The 21,788-nt window shown below is 32.8% G+C and overlaps 1 protein-coding gene across 8 annotated transcripts in view; it reads right to left on the bottom strand.

Annotated features, from left to right (window-relative positions):
• Window positions 1-21,788, bottom strand: part of LOC119830886 (putative polypeptide N-acetylgalactosaminyltransferase 9) — a 91,525-nt gene that overhangs the window by 53,447 nt on the left and 16,290 nt on the right. For 6 of the 8 annotated variants that reach the window (XM_038354068.1, XM_038354070.1, XM_038354063.1 and 3 more), the window contains exon 2: window positions 13,782-13,835. The exons of 1 other annotated variant lie outside the window; for it this stretch is intronic. The gene's annotated coding sequence lies outside the window, so the exon portion shown is untranslated. Of the gene's footprint in view, window positions 1-518; window positions 549-13,781; window positions 13,836-21,788 lie in introns of all 8 variants that reach the window. One more of the 8 variants, XM_038354065.1, reaches the window with a different exon arrangement.

The following is a 21,788-nucleotide window of genomic DNA, read 5'->3' on the forward strand; positions in this document are numbered from 1 at the left end:
ATCACAAAAAAAACTTTTACTTTCATACTCCTCAATTCAGCTCAACGTAAGGACCCATAGCAGTGTCATCTTTCATTATCATACTGTGTGTTTAGTAAATAAATTCAAATAACTAATTTGTTTAGTATATCAGGCACGCATCGATAGTAGTTTTGAATATTATTTCATATCTACAAGTACTTATCAACGCAAATTATTAAAAATATACTAATCAATTACTATAAAAACACGTAATACACGCAACCAATTTTTATATTAAACTATGCGAGCTACCGCGAAAACCTCAGAACTTATTATAAAACCCCTTATAATTCAACTGCCTCATACAAGCGCCCAACTTTCGCAGAGTCAGATTTAGTTAAAATATTATAATTTGCTAGCACATAATGTTCACGGGCCACTCCACTTAATTTTGGAAACGCTCCAAGTGGTCTCGTAATTTAAAAACATCGCAAATCTACGATAGGCGCCTTACACTCGACTCGTTCTCTGTTTTATGCGGGATTCGCTTTACTTACCTTGTGAACTTAAAGTGAAAAAGCTTTTAACTGAAACATAAAAATGAATTATAGAAATAGATTCATAAATAATGGATGCTGTGAGCAGGTCCAATTAAACCGCTTCAGTTTTGATTTTCTAATTTCAATAACAAACATTTTATACGACTGAAAACGTTCAAATATAGCTGAATAATGGATAACTAGAAATAACTTTGAGGGGCATATAACGTCAATGTTAATTGGATGGATTACTATTATATGTTATATACTTATAACTAACTGACCCGGCAAACGCCGTAACGTAACTAACATTGTAACACGAGATTTTTTTATGTATAAAATTCCCGTGTCACAATTTAAGTTACCAACTCATTCATAATAGCTGGACCGATTCTTATGAAATTTTGTGTGCGTATCGGGTAGGTCTGAGAATCGGCCAACATCTATTTTTTTACACTCCTAAATGATAAGAGTCAAGCAGAACTGCATATGCCGGGTCAGCTAGTATTACTATAAATATTCACTCAATGCCTTTCTACTGAGTTAAAGAGATTCTAGGAGATAATAACATAATATAATACACAAGTGTGAAACAGGCACTCAGGCACATTTCATGAAAACATTGCCGCAACTTTAAAATTTTCAACAAGTAACATAATAATAAACTCAGAAAGTCCTGGATAAAAGTCAATTTAAAATGAAGCGTACATACAGGATATATTTATCTCTTACTCCCACGGCTTACATATGATAAATGATACGATACAATAATTGCTACCACGACAACACTTATTTATGAATACAATGAATAATATGAATCCTTCTCTTTCAAAAAATCAGTACATATATTTTTATTATTAGTTGAGTTCAAATTCACAGCTTTTACATATATGACACTCACATTTATGCAAATAGCTGAATCGACATTTAAAGTATATTGGTAAGTTCTTATTTTGACGTTAGCAGGGACATTAATTATAATTCTGTGGTCTTTGTCCATTGTTTATAGACGATGATCGCAGCTGCTGATAGGACGTAGAAATTGTTACATTAGACTATTACTTTAACAATTTGCTGGTTAAAAAGTACACAATTCAAACACTAACCGGGTCATATAACTCCGTGGGAAAGCCATTCACTGACGTCTCATTTCGCGATTCGCCATTGTTACAATGTAAACATTATGACATAATTATTACGTTTAAAGTACCCATAATTTAGAGCGCTGTTTTAGAATGCATAAAAGTTATTTTTGTTCTTTTATTATTTCGGTACGATTAAAGAAGCGCCGTTAAAATTTTATACCGATGCATTTAAAAGTTGATTTACAAGTTATGGTAGTAGATATTATAGAAATGTTATGTGTGGGTGTGTGTATAGACAGCTGGAAAGTTCGATTCAGTTATTCTTGGTGAATCAAATAAACCATTAATAATTGACTAGATATAAACAAAATATTTATAAATATCCCGTTTCAATGTCTGTATTATATGTAAATAATGTGAGCAAATTTGTAAAAGGTTAAAATTATATTAATAAATATAAAACAAAAATAGTAATCTATTATTAACGTTCAGTTTAACACATATTTAGTGAGACAAATAATATATACATTCAAACAGATGTATATCATCTGCCCCATACCCCACTAGGGGACACGGGATTTCACTTTTATGATACATACATTTACTGTATATAAATTCATGTCATCAATTCCATTTCAAAAAACATGTAAAATGCCTATACTTATCTATTGATTGAAATTGTCTAAATATCTGTTTTATTAACATATTGCCTGAAGGGATTGTTTACTTTTTTATTTGACTGAAACTATTGTTTTGTAATAATTTGTGTCGTGTCATCCTCATCTGCTCTGTTCTTCTATTTTACAAATTGAAACTTTAAAGATTTCCACGTTTAAATAATTTCTCAGAAAAAATCTAAGAAACTGAATAAATATCATGTGCAATCAGCGCTGCAAATACAGAGAATTTGAAAGGATCTTACTTTCAAATTCGCTATATATATTTGCCTCCATCTGTAATTGATAAAATGGAATGAAGTTAATAAATTATTAATCTTACCTACACGAAAATTGAAAAATTTGAAAAATAAAAGAATTTAGGTGTAGCCTTAATACACTGCAAAAAATAGAAGCAACTGTTTTTTAAGAATTTTGTATCATTATGTATAAAGATATTTTCTCAGTAAATAATATAAAATGTCAAGGTAAGGCCGAGCCTGTAACTTGAAACAGAAGAAATACAATCCCGGCTGCGTTCTGTTGCTAAGAACTTTAGTTATGTAATACTAGCGATTACTTGCACGTCCTGTTTTTCGTTTTGCCAAATCTGCATACGTTCATCACAAAATACATACATTACGATAGCATTTCTGCTCTACGATTTAATGGATTACAAAATATTTTTAATTAATAATCTAAAAATAGACGGTACCAAATATAACATCGCAATATGAATATTATTATATTGTTCCATGTTCAATTTATTCAAATTAGAAACTGACACAGTACAATTACTACAATCAATTATTTATATTTTCATTAGTCTACGTGGCTGTAAGTACAAGTGGCATTTGACATTATATTTATCTTTTGCAAATAGATTCATCTATTCGGAGCAAAAGCTGAATTCACCGCGATAGTTAAACAATATGAAAGCTCAGGTTAAAAAGCTGTTAGCGTTTTTTTATTAGTGACTAAGAAAACTCTTATAGATATAAACTCTTTTTGCAGTTTCAAGAGGTCAAATAACGTATCTGTATACTTAGGTTTGACTAGGTGTGTAACATAACAGTACCTATTAGTTGCTCAGTAAAACAAACAAGAGCTTCACAGCTATCAAAGTTTTTTGTTCCTTTTACATACTTAAGAGGCAATTTTCGAGGAGACTGCAATCTTTAGAACTCATCAATCATCGTGTTTGGCGCGTGGCCGTTTATTTACTCACCGCTGTTATTACGCAAATGATAATTATATTGGTATAACTATGAAACAGTAAAGAAAAAAACAGCAAACATAACGAAAATATGTATTAAAACTATGACTTTTACTATGGTTCTTTTCAACAATGCCTCCGTGATATGTGCCTTTAATCTGGGAAGTGAATTGAATGATTTTTTGATTGATTGACCTATTGAAATTAACTCAATTGCTTCAAAACAAACCTTCTATAAAATAAGTAGCTAAAATAATGAATGTCTCGCAACGTCTATTAGAAAGCACTGCTTGCACCATCTCGATCCGTGTTAATACACTATTTACGTGCAACACTCGAGACGCATTATGCAAAGCAATACATTTACCATTAACCTAATCATAATACAATCCAATTGGTTAGCAAAGCGTATTCCGTCAGCAGTCCATTCAGACCTATCGTATCTCATAGATGAGATTACAGCTCCGACGGTGTCTCGGACACGTAGACATCTATCAGAGATATCTTAATCCCATTTCTGTGGGATGATTATATCGTGAAAGACGTGACATGGTACAGCAATTACGTGTGTCGCGTATTTATAGGTAAATCATATGGGGAAGGGTAAATCAGATGGTCGAATTGAATTGGATTTCGAGCCATGATGAGACGACGGCGATAATTCCCTTGGATCAGAAATTGTAATGTGGCATTCATGACAATGTTACCATACTAGAACAATAATGTTAACTCCAGAGATATCGAGAACAACCATCTCAATCTCTTGTAAACTTCTATCAATTATCAGAATATCTATTATCTAATAGGGGGAGGGCACACTCTTAAATAGGAATTACAACAGCTTTCTTTGCAGAGTAGGATGCCTTCAATGTCTATGATGGTGATGATGTGCCTGTCTCGATGATTTCGAGTTAGTAAATTGCCAATAATTATCACTCATCACAAAATTCCTTCACCACACAATCATCACGAATATACAATAATAACAACGCACTTTATTGCGTTAACATTTGCCCGTCAACTTGTCGCAGCAATCTTTAACCGCGGAAGCGGTTAAATAACCCCTTGACAAAGTGACGAAAACCGTATCAACGCCAAAAGTGCATCGCGCTTATTTATTATTTCAATTTCTTCATCATCAGCCCATATATGTTCCCACTGCTGGGGCACAGGCCTCCTATGAGGGTTCAGGCCATAATCCACCACGTTGGCCAAGTGCGGGTTGGCAGATGCCACATGTCGTCGAACTTTTGATTCTTGGACATGCCGGTTTCCTCACAATGTTTTCCTTCACCGTTTTAAGCAGTGGTGATGTTATTCACATGTGCAGATAAATTGAAAAATCTATTTATTTCCTGCACGCTCCGCCCAGTCTCGAACCCCGACTTATCGATTTTGAAGTCCGAGGTTCTCACCACTGAGCCACCACTGCTTTTGCTTTTTTCACTCATTTCAATTTCTTAACCAATTGAAATGATTTTCCTTTCCACTTGCTCTAATTAAACCGTTAGTTACATCACCACGTGCCGTATCGGATATGCGCGCATATTTAGTCAAGGCCGACTGGATAGCTAGATCGATTACTATAGCGTCGTGCTATTGTTTTTCTTTTACAGGTCCAGTTAATTGCGCGCACGTGCTGCAATTAATAGTGGGACATATCTTGGACAGTTTTAATTAAGTACTTGTTAATGATTTTAATTAATATTTTTTCATACATCATATATTGCTTTGATGAAGTAACAAATGAAGCAACGTCTTATAGATCCACTACAAACTTTGTTACAGTATAGAATAGGTAAATGATAATACAATGCTAAAAGAACAAATCTAAGAACATATATAACGATGATACTCAAAAATAAATAATTTGAATGAATTGAAGACGCGCCTCTTAAGGAAAAAGAAGGATTAAAGAAGAGAAGTAGGTAGTGCAGGAACAACCGACCTCCAAACTGAATAAACGCATGAATAACAGTCATCATTTGGCAGGATCGTGACGAAGCTACTTATGCTACTAGGCTACTCTCCACGGTTCGTATTCACACAGTTCAATAGGGAAAACGCTCAATCAACTGAACCACTATTGTTATATAAATTATCGAGTTTGAATTCATTAATTTACATATTTCGATTAATTCATTACCACTTACAATTATCTATTTGAGTACTCACTCGCAATCTGTACCTGTATAGGCGTAACATTGTGTTATTGTGAAAAGATGAAAGAAAAAATATCATAAAGCTCAATTTATAAAAGACAAATTAGAGAATTACAAAGTCGCTAAATAATAACCTAGAGACAAAGATCTAATAATATGTCTCTAATTTGTTACAACCCCTGAAGCATACAAGGGTCCTGGTGAACATTCGTTCACCGAAGAAATATATTAAAGAAGTCTAAAAATTGTCTCAATACACCTACACAAATGCGTATTCCCAAACTACATTTCATCACACTCATTCACAACATCCGCTTAGAACCCCAATAAGACATAAATAACCAACTGCCTACTTTATAAAAATGACTTGCTCATTCACCGTGAAATCAAAATTGTATCTTCAAGCACCTACAAACAGTACGTAGGTACAAGTTGAAACGTCAGCAAATGCGAAGCCTCGATGAATATTAATAACGTTTTCAAAGTCATACCAACCCCAGTGCGTTGTCGTAAAATATTCTGTGTATTAGTAAACATTTGAATACGTTGATTACCATAAACGACTGTGAGATGATCGATACAATAATAATCGTTAACTATAGTACAACTACCATTAAATTTTCACATTGTTGTTGTTTGTGGTTTGAGGTAAAAAATGAGTGTGGTAGCCGGTTAGTAATTTATTTTTGCTGCATCACAGAATACAAATATACGGTATATTTTATACTTACGGTATATCGAAAGATGGAAGAAACCTCAAGAAAGGGCATTCACTATAACAGAACTAGAGAAATATAATAATTGCAGACATTGTTTTTAAAACAAACCATTGTAGTATCAGTTTTCGTTTTAAAGCTAATAAGTAGAAGGCATAGGCATATTAATTATCAGTTGAAATTCACTAGAATTCCTAGGGGAATCCGTAAAAATGACGCGTAAAGGGCGAGCCGATAAGCCTCCTACATCATTACCTTCTACTACTGCGATCACTCACTTGTTGGGCATCGCGAGGCGAAAATCCTAAATAGCAATCTTCATTTTCTACACATGCGGTTGAAGTATCAAAGAATAATCAAAACGATGGGTTACAGTGTATTTTGATTAGTTTGATGTAACAAATATCGATACGTCGGTATCCATACATTTTAATTTTAAAAATTTGTAAAAATTATATCAATTTTTACGTTATAAAATAAAACTAGCTATGCCCTGCGGTATCACCCAAGTCGTACATAATATTATATAGCCTATAACATTCCTCAATACAACAAATGGACTATTCGACACAAAAATAAATATTCAATTCAAAACAGAAATTCCTGAGTTTAGCGCATTCAAACAAACACTCTTCAGCTATAGAGTATTAGAAGTAGAGATAGGAGCCTCTTGTTTAGTAAACAATGTTGGCGTTTGTCTATCATACGCGCAATCTAGAGTTCTCGAAACGTCTGGTTGAACAAGGAATATGAAAGAGATTTTAGGCTCTTCTATCCCTTTAATATTAAATATATGACAAATAGAATGATCAAGTATTAAAACACAATTATCTATTGAAAAGGAGTTTCAATTGTCCATCGCAAACATCGTACACAGAACAATAAAACAAAATCAATAGCTTTCTCCCGCAATAGCCGGCCAGTGCTGACGCCAAAAATAATTTTCAAGTTGAGAGCCGAAAGGATTCCAGTTATTAATTTAATTCCCATCGTGGCCGATGCAAGGAGAGGAAGTTTCATAGCGGTTGGTGGTTGAACTTTACCGTTCTGCACTAAGGCCGCCGGCACATTGGCTGACTGTAAACTAGTAAATATTGGATAACTTTAAGCTGATGATATTATGTTCATTGCTGGGCCACTTAATGGAAACAAATGACGTAGAGAACAATACGTTGCAATGAAATATAAAACTTGGATATTATTGCAAACAAACCCTCTTGATTTGATCTACCAAAAGGCCTATAATATGTTGTTCGTGTTGTTAATTATGATCAGAAACTTCAATATTCTTCCAATATAATAAAATAAAGAATTTCTCCGTGCTATTGGACTAAGCTATACAAAACCCTATAGCGCTGTTAGAATTAAGGTTGTTAATGTGGACGCGCCCTTAGATGGTCATAATCTTTTATTTCGAGAGAGACAATCAAACTGAATTTTCTCTCAAAAGAATCTCGCAGCGGGAAACTCAAATGAACATTTCTTACATTTTTAAAATAATATTCGTTTCGTTCCTGATATTTTCCGTCGCTTTCTTTAATTCCCTTCGTGTTAATTTCATAATGATTTGCGAAACTTAACTCTTTAATTACTTGCACTAACGAAGCAGCAGAGATCTAATAAATTTCCTTTGCTTTGTCTAGAAGTTTTAACTGGAAATTATGCGAAAAAACCCTTTTACGCGCATAGTGTACAAAATGAATAGTTTGTTGCGATGTATGTTTTAATAAAATTTAATATCAAATATACAGTGCGTGAATAGAATATATAAGTTATTGCAATAGAATCCCTTCTTACTCTTAACACACTATATATCTGGCTTAGTTTTTGCAATTGTTTTTACATGATACATTATGGAGATTCATTCATATGAAATATCACTAATAACATATTTTTATAATTAACAAAATAATTTACGACTTTTTTAAGCACTTTCTCTTTCTTGTAATGCGGCTACTCGCTGTGGATATTTTACTCGTGAAATGTTAATTTTACAACGATTTTATTTGCATAATTTTAATTCGCTAAATTAGAAATTGGTGATGCCTTATATATAGAGAAATCTCATATTTGAGATATGATGCAAAAAATCGTTATTTAAGTTCACAATGCACCATAACATACTCAAATGATAAACGAATTCAAATCGAAACGGTGATATAAGTTATTTTTCGTCAAAGTTATAGCGGAATCGACACACGAATTTCTAAATGTATGTATTAAATACAGATGTTTTCGCAAAGGCTCTGAAGTATTCAAATGAAGTACCGAACATTCTGTAAACATGAATTTTAGGTTGGGTTTAAGAGACTTCGGGAAAAGTTACTTTGAGAGGATTTCAAACGTTATATTAAAATATTAAGTAGTTCAATCAATAGTTTATCGTACAAGTTTACCTTGCCTTGGTTTACTCAGGTTTTTGCTCTACTTGTGAAATTTTATTTAATTTCTGGTTTATACTATGTTTGAAACTTGTGTTTTGGTTTCTTATACATTTTATATTACAGAGATTTGAAGTTAAATTACTAATAGCAGAATATATGCGTATTACATACGAGTATATAAATTATTTAGTATGCGACGTAATAAACGTATGGACTATGATTGAAACGTGTATTCAATTGTGTAACGAAATCAATACTAAACAGTTATATTACAATACTTATAAACATGAAGTTTTATAACACGGTTCACATAATGAAATCGATCAATCGAAACATCAATATAATAATATATTCATTGTGTTCTTTTATTTCCCTGTTCATTTTTCATACATAACTGCTCATAATAAATAACAAGTGTGTCATATCTTGCTTTATTATATAGCCTCTCTTCTATAGTACATTAATTATTTTCAATATCCTATCTTATGTCTTCACAAAAGCAATGTATATATAATAAAATTGTTATTTTTCCAATCTTTCGCTAATGAATATTATCATTATTAATAGTACATAGAAATAGTGGTATGAGCATTCGTTAGCGAAAAATAGACGACCCAAATTCTATTCAGTGTACATTATGAATAGAGGATAATTTTTTAAGCAATTTATCTATAACTTACCCTTTTTTGACAGCAAAGGTATTAAGTATATTATAGAGTAGAAAAAATCCACAAATTACGGGACAATTTTGACTTTAGCCCCATACGATCCACTCCGACTGTTTGACATCATTTATTTTAGCCGCGTAATCCCTAGAACGTGTAGCTCATATTATGCTAATGTATTACTACCTTGAAAGCGATACAAAATGTCGTATAATTTTTGTTTTTCATAAATAACCCGGAGATGAGAGAGATCTTGAGATGGATTATGTAAGGGGTCACGATTTGACATTTGGTATTTTTATTTATTATCGATGGCCGATGGAATACATTAGACGCGTTTAAATTGATGATTTGGAAACCATGAATATTGATATGACGTGATTATTGAATCGGACTAAAGGTTATCGTGGAAATCGAAAGTGATGTATATATATTTTATTCACGCTATTTCAAGTAAAGTTGTAAAAACATATTTCCGATGGTATTGATCATGCATTACGCACCACCGGTGATAAAATTGTGATTTTTTTTTAGGTTTCGTTTAAAATTTTACAAGAATCTTTTAACATTTAGAAAGTGAAACAATTACCGACACTGTACTCATACCATTTTTAGGAATTACCCAACATTCGTCAGTACAACCTTCATGATTCATATTCTATTGTAATCGAGTTAAAACGTTATAAGTAACTAAACAAAATGTTGACAGTATCCAAGTTGATACTTGGTTTGACCTTAATGAATTGTAATGAGTCTTGGGGCTATGCAACTTTAGTCATATATGTAATATGATATGATCTGATCTGTTAATCTGATATAATATGATGATATGATCTGTTAAATCTGTAAATAAAACGAACAGCACCACGTCAATTTTAAATACTTAATGTAGTGTACTAGCTGGAACCTGCCGAGTCACTCGCGTGGCAGCCGGGCAAATAGCAGCATAATATGCTTACTATTAATCTATCCCTGTACCAAATTTCATACAGATCCAATCAGCTCGTAATGCGCGAAAGAGTAACAACACACATCTACACATTCTTACAAGCTTTCGTGTTTGTATTATTTTAGATGATAGTTGTTATTTTAACGATCGTCAGAAGCTTGAGATTAGCAACAAACCTTAATACTTATTACGAAAGAATATAGAAAATTAATGGTTATTAAGCCTGAGGACTGCAAAGGTTGTGAAGCATAATATTTTTATAACTCGTTGCAAGAAACTCTCATGAGATGTACGCGGATGCAATTATGTGCTGAATATTCATGCATGACTTCATATAAATATTTCTTACGTTTGCGCAACATAAGGCCCGTACCTACGTATGATGACACAGAGGAGCAGCATTCCTTAAATATGCGATTAAGGGGAAACTTTCCAAAATTAAGGATGGACGTTGAAGCTGTTGTATTTTTTGTGCGTTCAGTCACTGCATATCAAATTCTACGAAATAGAAACATATATACATATCACAATGTGGTCTCTTTCACTCAAGTTACTGTTCAAATGTTGTTTCCTATGTTACACTTATCCACGTTCGTATCTAACTACTAACTGCAATTCTTAGCTCTCAAGGATACGAATGTGTCGCTTTACACACTTTCAATTGCTGCATTTTAGAAAGTATCACATTTGCTCCGTATGATGCATGCCAAAAAAAAATAAAAGAATTTAAAGAAGAACTACAACAATATATTTGACCGCAGCTAACAAATAATTTCCGTGCCTTATACTTAATTAAATAATTAAATTTATTGGCGCTCTGTTAACAAAAAATAAATATCCGTGCAGAATATCAATCACATGCTATTCAAACGAGTCACAATGAAAATCTAGACCAAATTCATTTATAGAATTATGTTTTTATACTACGTAATAAACTTACATAAAATAATTGAAACGGCATACGATGCTATCTGGTTTTTCTACAGTTGATTGGCACTCTGATACTCAAACAGAAATAAGCAAACAATGGCCACGCAGCATTTCGATGACTCGAAGCCACGACAGCTTTTATTCCATTTAGAGGCGTTCACGCAAACAAATCCTTTTCAAATTTGTTACGTCACGAAGAAGCACGATGCAACCGCTGACCTATGCCTTCACGTCCGGGTCAATGATGGCATTCTTTGTTTATGAATAATAAGCCAAAATGAGCGCTGTATGAAATATAAATTTAATTCACTTTTAATGTTATTTAAGTCTGACTTACTGCGCTGTTTATAACAGATGCAGCGCTATTCGGGTTAAGTGCCGCCATACTGTTTTTAAAACTGCCACATTTTTTTACAAACCCGTTGGATTATACCGCGGATAAATAACACAAAGGTAAATGTACAGAAACTAAACATGTCGTAATTAACAGCCCTACCTAATGAAAAAGTCACAGCTTTTCTAGCAAGTCGTAATTAAATTTTAAAAATGTAATAAGGGTTTACATGAATACAAGCGTTAAATAGGGAAACTATTGAAATAAACAAAAATGATAAGGAGAAACGTATGGGTGCTATACGGGCGCCATATTAGAAAGTGGCTCAAACGTGTAAATATATGTTTGTGCTCATCTTTAACGGCTAATATGCACCAGATTATATAAGCGATTGTGTAAGGCCTTTCACCCGCTCATTAAATTAAGTCAGACTAGATCTAACAAAGATAGTTTTCAAAACATGCTGGAATTCAAATAGAAATTAGGATAGCAAAAGAACATGACTGGTTATTTTCCATTATACTCGGCACGATTTTAATGCCTCCATTATTATAGAAAATTGTATTATTCTTGCAAATCATTTCAAGTAGGTTCTCGAAAATATTTCTTTTCAAAAATATTACCTTATATTGATACTCAAATGTTGTGATAATTCCTCTAATATGTATAATAAATACGAAATTCCTAATATTACATACATAAGTACAGAAAACTCTATTCTATATACTTGGATTGGATAACAATTAAAGCTCAAAAATGAATTATAATTTGCGTAAAAAATTTACATTTTCGTATGAAACCACCGAAGTTATGAAACGATGCTGTTGTTATTTCACTTATTTATAATTAAATTCTTTTGCGTCATATATATAACTGTATTATCCTAGCACTGCATTAAATTTTACTTATCGAGATGGACTGCGGCATAAAATTATGAAATGTTAATTAACAATGCCGAATAAAATACCATATATGGTAAAAATGTTTTTATACCCGAATGAATAAAAGGGAAAATTTAATTAATATCCATATTACGAATAATAAATCGCGACTTCCCTCACCCCATATGCGCAGATGTTTTCTCACTTAATTAAATTTTATTTTCATTTCGTTTCAGTAAATCTTATTCTAACTCCATTTCAACCTTTGCTTTTACTTATTGACTTTATAACGGGTGTGTTTTGTGTTAATTTTCTCAGTAATTAAATGTTGTATTTCTAAGTTGAAAGGGGACTTAACAATTTGCAAAAGGTAGTAGCTGTATAGCTAGTTTTAATTAAATGTTATTTCAATTAATTATTTTACACAAGTTGCGGCTCGCATATATTTCTATGAAGGGTTTATTATTTACACATATTCATGAATTACTCGTACACTCATTGAGATAATAAACACGCGAATCTGATAACAACAAAATAGTATAACGGAGACAGAATACAGGCGCAATTTCCAAAATATTCGCATTCACAACACATCATTATCATAGCAGTTATAATATTACAACAATTCAATGATAGTGAGATATTTCCACTAAACGTTGTGACGTTATCTAATAGTAATGCAAACAGCGAGTCTGACAATTGAATTTGACGCGTATATAATATTTACAATAGAAATGTGCACAATATGCCTAGACACGGGTTTAAATTACGTAGCTATATTTGTAATTTGGTAAATAATGTTAATTTATATTACAATCAGAACCTTGCACTATGCGAAAAACAATTTTTCTTTATTTAAGATAATAGTTACACTATCACACTAATATTATAAATGCGACAGTGATTGGATGTTTGTCCGTCAATCACGCTAAAACTACTGAACGAATTTTATTAAACTTTTGTATACAGACAGTGTACGGGCTTGGGTGATAGGCTACTTTTTATGCCGGTTAAATGCTCCCTTGGGATAATCCGGCCGGAGCCGGGACGAGCATCTAGTATCCCATAACTTCAAGATTGTACTATGGCAAGCTACAAGGCGTCAAAGGACGATAATATATGGAACTGCCTCAGTGTAAATTTTCAACATTTCATGACGGTATTTAAAAACCTTGCAAAGTAACCAGTGACACAAATCATTAAGTTATATCCTGCAAGCTAGTGGCGTTGGTATTTATTTGCAATTTATTTTAATCTCCGGATACGTATAATATGTAGGTAGCTAAACAATTACTCTATGTACCTTTGAAGCGATAAGCTCTCGATGCTTCTAGAAATCAGGGTGCCAAACGCGTATCTGTGAAAGATGAAACAATATTGTAAATTCATAGTAAACAATGAATCATGTATAAGTAAATATTTGTCGACATTTTATAAAACGTTATCGAACTCAAAATAAATAAACTTCCTCTGTAGCAATCAGATAACATATATTTTAACAACGATGAACATAGGAATCTTATATATCATGACATAATCGTAATATATATACCATTTATAAAACTACTAGCTACAATTATTTAACACAAGCTTTGTATTCACGGCTTTGCCCGCGTTGTCGAAGAACTTTTCCTTCGACAACGCAGTTAAAAACTTATCTTTTTTCGAAAATAAACTATGTTTGTATGGAATTATATTCAAACCGATTAAGGCGTGAACAAGAGACAAACAGATAAAATTTTAGAAAAATACAAGGATTTAAGATTTTGAACGTACACGAAAGTATAAGTTTACGAAAAAAAACTTATGATTATTTCCTTTTTGCATTCATAAATTAAAAAAAAAAAACAGTCGAGAATACAGAGTAGACAAAAAAGTTTTATAAGATGAATGCACGCGGCCAACTATGTAGTTTATAAAGGACGGATGGTATACATGTATCAAATTATTAAAACTGTAAAAGTTTGTACATGGGTGATAAAAATAACATACACATCCGCTTTAGATAATTAATTTTCATCGTCAATTTATGAATTCATTTCATTATGATAATTTCGATTGGAGTAATAACGATAAAGCTACTTCATAATTATTTTATTATCTGTAATGCAGAATAATTTGACGGTGTGGATATAGTAAGAATTGTTTATCATTCTTTAGTGTTATTTTCTCATGCCAAATCTATTCATATTCCCGTGGACCTTCGATAACCTCGTATCTATACTAATATAATAAAGCTATAGAATTTGTTTGTTTGAACGCACTAATCTCAGGAACTACTGGAACAATTTGAAAAATTATTTCAATGTTAGACAGTCCATTTATTAAGGAATGATATAGGCTATATATGTACCACGGGCGAAGCCGGGGCGAACCGCTAGTAATTAGTTTCAAATCCTACAAAATCTAAACCAACTCAGCAACGTCAATTGACCCAACATTCAAATATTTCGTGCAATCAGCAAACAGGAAAACATCGGAGTGTTCTCTGAGTCATTTCATAAAAAACGAATGAGTGCACCTCGCCGAAATCAGTACAATTGAATACATGTATTTCAATAGCAAGATAGGCGATAGAACAATCGTGTATCCTCACATAATTCGTTAGAAGAGCATCATGTTCTCGCGAAATACGTGATCCACAGGCGCCATGGGATTTATTGCTGAGGCGGAAAAAATATCGCCTACATTACGTAGACACATTGCGTATATTGCTTGTTACTTACCTACCGACATTTCCCACTCGGAGTGTTGAATTGAAAAATGTACAGAAGAGTTAGCATCTGTCAATGACAGGCACGAAGCGTACTTAGCTGTTTGAGGCGATACAGATGGAACAAAATTAAATGTACTCGTACATCAAATATATGAAAACGCTCGTGAATATGGAGGTGGATTGGTTTCTATAACACTGTCCATGTTTAACGTACGAAATAAAACAAGATTCATTGGAATTACCATTACTGGATTTTTTGTTTCCACATAAATTACATCGTATCACATTACAATGATAGAAATTATTTATTTATTTAATATAAACAATAATGTATCAGTGATGCTGATTTATAATTATTAATAAATATCAATATTTAAACACATAATATACTCTACAAACAAAATAAATCTACGATAAAAGATCCAATTGCATATTCACTTGCCATTTACTTTTATAATTCTATACAACTCGAACCGTACACACGCTAACGAAGTGTCACAAGTGGTTATTTAATCATTAATAAGGTTACACTCCTGTTCGTTTTCATGAAAGAAATTGTAACAAATGCGTTCCTTGCGGGTCGGCGAGTCACGATACGCGAGAATGTGGGTCAAGTGTGCCAAGTCGATACAATGACTGTCTAGTAAGCCCATTTCGTTTTATAACAAATAAATTGCGAACAGCATTTCGGATTGCGCGCGCGTAATGAATGCGAAAGTAGTATCATTGCGTAGAAATCTGAATGTAGGCGTGTTTTTATCTTTGTGAGATGGCATGATTTTGAATGGCTCTTCCTCAAACTGGTGAATGGTTGCGGGTTTCATTTTACACTTCGTTTTGAACATGTGACAAAAAAAAACGTCGACTTGCGAAGAAATTTACTGCACTGCAAACATAAAACTCCATATCAAGCGATGACAGCGTATCAAAAAAAAAAAAATAATAAGTTGCAGCGATAGAAGCCCGACGAAACCTCTTCAAATTGGAATGAAAGAGCCAATAACGAATCGGGGTACCATCGGTGAATTGTAGACGACACAAAAGGTCACAGTTGATGGCGAAAGCACGGACTTTCGCTGCACGATGACTCGGCCCAGCCTTAATGTCATAGACGCGCAACCGATGAGAGCTTTGATGTATAATTTGCACGTCCCAAATCATTATTCACTTTCAAATGCTCTTCCTATTTCTTAATTCGATTGTGTCGGTTTCTATGTATAAGGTTTTAATTGATGATTTTCCCAGGGACGTTATGAAATACGAACAGTGTGTTAATTGCAATGTTTTAATTGTAATTAAGTTATTTAAATGCCTGAATAATATATATATTTAAGATTTATGAATAGATAGGTATATAACGTTTATTTTTTAACTCTGAGCTTAATGACATAATATACATTAAATTGACACTTATGAAAACTTACATACATAAATCTATATATTGAAACGCATTAATTATTCTATTATTAAAAGTAACACTTTAAAATTAAAGCAATAAGGTTCGATTTGACCTCATACATGCAGTTTCATATAATACAAGGTAGGTACAATTTATATATGTCATACAGTTGAGAATTGTAAAAGTTACAAACCAACTTCGACTTCAGTCACACACACTTCAAAGACAAAGCAAGTTTAGGAAACTCTTACCCTTATGAAAATATGATATTTCAACTTTAAACACTGCTTTAATACATGAGCTCAGTGACGTAAAAACGGATTGACCGATTTAATAAAATCGTACCATTGTACTCTTTTATTTAAATGGCTTCTATTAAATCGGATTCGCTGAAGAGACACATCAATAGGTTACTTCCTATAATGAAATTAAATACAGGAAACGTAAATATTTAATATTAGGTATATATACACTTCAGGGATCTTGGAGTATATACCTATAATAACTCCATCATTTATAAAGTGCATGTCGTATGTGCTAACATTAAACTATTTTTAAGTGTAACATTCGGAGAATACAAAGAGAATAGAAAAAACTAAAAAAAATACATCAGTCGGTGATTTCTAGTTATAAGTTTAGATAAAAAATCAATAAGAGAAAACTGAGCCACAGACTTCCTAGATTAATGAGATGTTTTGTTAGGTTATTGGTAAACTTCATAAATTTATGATACTTTGTTCATATTGATAAGCGTTAATATTGACACGCGTGGAAAACTTTATCTTATCAAATAATATAAGCATTTTATCGAAAAAAACATTGGAAAGCAATTTGTGATAAAGAAGACTTGACACTGTTTTCATTCAACTAAATTTTTAATCAATTAATATTTTTAATCAACAACAAAAACAATGAATTATGGTTTCTAGATTTTATAAATTACTTACCTATAAACATAGTAAAATAGGCAGATTAAATAGCATTAATATAATATGTAATATTAATATAATATATAATCATTCAATTTTTAAGCATACCTACGGCGAAAAGACTAACAAACGAAAAACGAACAATACGTTCTTCAAACGAAAACAAAACGCCAACCCAGGAACCGAATCCAACTCTTGCACAAATACTTTAATCGGATTACATTACAAAAATGGCGCACCCGCGCATTCACAGAGGCGAAAACAACTTAGCATTAGCACTTACAACAATGGCATTTATGCAATATCTACAATAATTTCCCAAACAAAAGATTGAATGCGGCACACAATGTATTCATCATAACTCAACCGCAATGAGAACATCCCGCCAGTTCGCTATTCGATTACTCAATTGGAGATGATTGCAGAAATAAATCTGTGCATGACAATAAATACGGAATGCCATCGGGACGCTCGTTTTTGGAAATGCAACGTGCGCGATGTACGCAATAATAATGTCGACTTTTAGTTAAATGCGCTATTTATGTGCGTTTAAAATGTCATTTTAATAAATCGTATTATGAGTTTAATTGTTAGCACTTGTATGCGATGTGAATGCGAAGCGATTTTACGTATTTAATATTTAATATGAACATTTTTTAAATTTAACTTACGTTTGCGAAACTTTTACGCTAACTATATTTTATTGTATTATTGTAGCTATCTGTTCTACTAATCTTCACGTTACCCTAATTTAAGAATCTAGACTCATTCCTTTCGTCTATTTCCATTCGGCCGCATCCTCCAGTATCCGTATAAGCATCAATCAGCTGAACGAGTACCGAGAACCGAAACCAGGCGGCGGAAGTCATTGACCGTGCGTTATCCAATAAAGGCGAGATTACTAATCAAACGACCTCCGGTAACGGTATGTTTTAACAGGTTTCCTAATATGCGGCGATACCACGTGTCGTGTTGACACGCCGCGCCGATCCGATATTTGTAGAGATTCTTCGAGAGTATGTGATTTTTGGCGTTCATTGCTTAAGCATTGAGAAAGATTATTGGATGACCGTGATATATATTTCACATCTTAAAGCAGGTTATTTAACGGCAAGTATAAATATAATTTTTAAAGTGATAAGTGTGGAAACAAATATAAGCTTAGTCCCTTTTTATATACAACGAGCTGCGCCCCGCGGTTTCACCCGCATAAGTCCGTATCCCATTGGAATATCTGGATAAAAAGTAGCCTATATGTTAATCTAGTTGTCCAGCTGTTTATGTACCAAATTTCATTGCAATCGGTTCATTTATTTTTGCGTGAAAGAGCAACAAACACACTCACATCCTTACAAACTTTCGCATTTATAATATTAGTAGGATTATAATTCAACAAAAAACCCCGTTTGGTTCGATTTTTATCGTATTCTAACAATAAAGGATACCGAAAATTATACCGATATTTTATATATAAGTAGTTGATTACTTGTGAATTATGATTTATCTACAATGCTCATTTTCCCCATAATTCGGTACAAACACAATCGAGTTTTAGTAGAACTTACAAAATCTCTAAATACATTCCAAAAAACCGCTTGATATATTTAAAGTAAAAGTGAAATTCAAAAGTGACCCTGCATCTCGAATATTACACCAACCGTTTTATCACTTTCCATTGAGTAAAAGCGAACCTCATTAAGTCAACCGCTCAGTTATACTGGATTGACATAGTACAATACTATCGAAATATTTCTAGATATATATAAATTGTGATTCACTTCTCCCGCAGACACAAATTATGCTGATTATGTTTAGAATGTTATTTCGTTTTAGGAGACTTTCTCGTCGTATTGCTTTCATCTGACCTTATTGGAGACATAAAAATATGTTTATGTACTTCTTTTTATGTAATTTCTAATAATATTAGCAATGGTAACCGACCCAACATCCAAATAATAACAAACATTCATATTAATATACCCGGATGACGTGTTCTTTATCAAATAGATCTGGATGTTACACCCAATTTTACAGCTGCATTAAAAGTAAATGTTCAGAACTATATCTATCATCGAATTCAATACATTTCTTACGATACCTCAATTATAAGCAGACACCGAGTACTTGTAAACTAGTCCAAAGCGAGATCATGGTCAATGCCAACGACCTTGTTGGAGCCTTCGGCGTGAAGTTTATCATTACTCGTTAGATAAGCGATTAATTACGTAACAATAAAAAAGAATAAAGAAAACGAAGGTGTGTATAAAAAAACACAATAATCGAATTGAATATTAACGTCCATTTAATACTGACACTAATGAGAATAATGTATGTTACAACAATTTTATAATCACTTTTATATTCTCGCTTATTCGTACCGTATACAATATTCGAGAGTCATATGTTTTCTAGAATGTTCAATTACAATATCCAATTTCCACTTTCAAGCCACTTACTAACCTAAAAAAATTCAACGAAAATATATTTTCTATTCTAAAATATGATCAGGAATTAATATTCGTGAATTGATTCGCACATTATCTTCCACCAACCTTCGCAATTATCATGCTTAGATATTTTTATAAAGAGAGTGTATTTAAAATTAATCTTAATTTTAAACTTGCTAATCATAGCATGATTAGCATAGCAATTTACATATCCATTACAGTAACGTAAGCTGCCATATTATTGAGCAATTTGTTATTAGTTAAAGATGTAGTCATTAGTGTATCCTTTCCCTCGCATAGTAAAATATAATTATAATGTAAGGATCCTTTGCAATTTGCACTACATGTCACCACTAGACTGGACCGGACTGGTTTGTCGCATCGAGTGATTAAAATATGTTTATACGTACTAGCACTATTTAATGCTAGTATGTATGAATATAATTTTTCTTATGCACAGAAATTAAAAACGATATCTTAAACAATTTCAAGAACATTAACAGTGAATCCGGTGATATCATCACTAATCATTATGTTAATATAATTTAACTAAGAAGAATTAGTCAATGAATTGCAAATATTAATGTCAAATATCACTATGTCAAATCTACATTGAGTGTTATGTAACCTACCAATTTAATCTGTGGCTATGCCTCCGAGCTACGACTATTGCTATATCTATCAATCTAATATTACTCACAAGAACAAAACCGAGACAAAAATATCCATACAGAAACGTACAGAATATGAACAGTTATTCACAGCAGAGGTTCGTAAAGCCGACCCAGACCGCGCAACTCAAAACAATACCATATGAATGGTCAAGCGGTGTAACGGTCCGAGCATCTACATTCAGTAACGGTGTGCGCGTTTTTGTTGAAACCCGCACATACGTATGGCGATTTGCTACATTCCGTCGTCGTTCTGAGAAAGGAAACTATGACAGACTTGAACCTTCACGAGGATTCACATTAATCAAGGTCACTTTTTGCGGCTAGAGCGCTCACCTATGCCATTACACGCTGCGGTCAATATACTATAATAGAAACGATAGTTACAAGTAATTTAAACATTTTACGCACGGAATAGATACTTTTGCGTTCAACTCACCATTTATTCATATTATAATATATATGCTATATTAAGACAGTCTCGTGCTTATTAAAAATTAACTAGAAAACTTTACGACTGGATGAAGATTTGACTTCCTTAACGTGCCTGGAATTTTAATATCCACACTTGAAACAACATTTCGGATTTGATGGGTCTACTTTGTAATATAATATCAATATATACCAATAAAGAACGTTAGGTACTTCGCGAAGAACATTACTCGTTGCAACTCATGACATAATTAAGATAACAGAAACTGATTCACATTTAATTAAATTAATATCAAATTTACGGATACTACCAATGAACCAAACCTGATAATTAAACCGTTGAATAAAATTACAAACATATATGCTATATAATGCTTACAGCGACAAAATGAAAGGATTAGGTACGAAACGTAAAAATCGTTTAGTGTGAAACAAAAGCGAAGATACAGGAGTAAACATTGTTACCAGTGAATTGACACTTGATTTGAACAAAGAGAGGCAATCCGACACACAATCAGGCCGTAGGAGGGAAGCGAGAGCATTTGGTATCCATTTATCAATTGTAGTCTTCGATAGAGCGCACAATGACGACTATTTATGAGCCTGAGACAGCTGAACTGAATTTAAGCTTAAGGAATGAGGCCACAAATGAATTCATTCATAATCTTTTTCTATGACTGGCTGTGCGCCGCGGTTATCCTTTTATTCGGTTACTA

The sequence above is a fragment of the Zerene cesonia genome, chromosome 12 (genome assembly GCF_012273895.1).
Source record: "Zerene cesonia ecotype Mississippi chromosome 12, Zerene_cesonia_1.1, whole genome shotgun sequence".
NCBI classification, from domain to species: Eukaryota; Metazoa; Arthropoda; class Insecta; order Lepidoptera; family Pieridae; genus Zerene; species Zerene cesonia.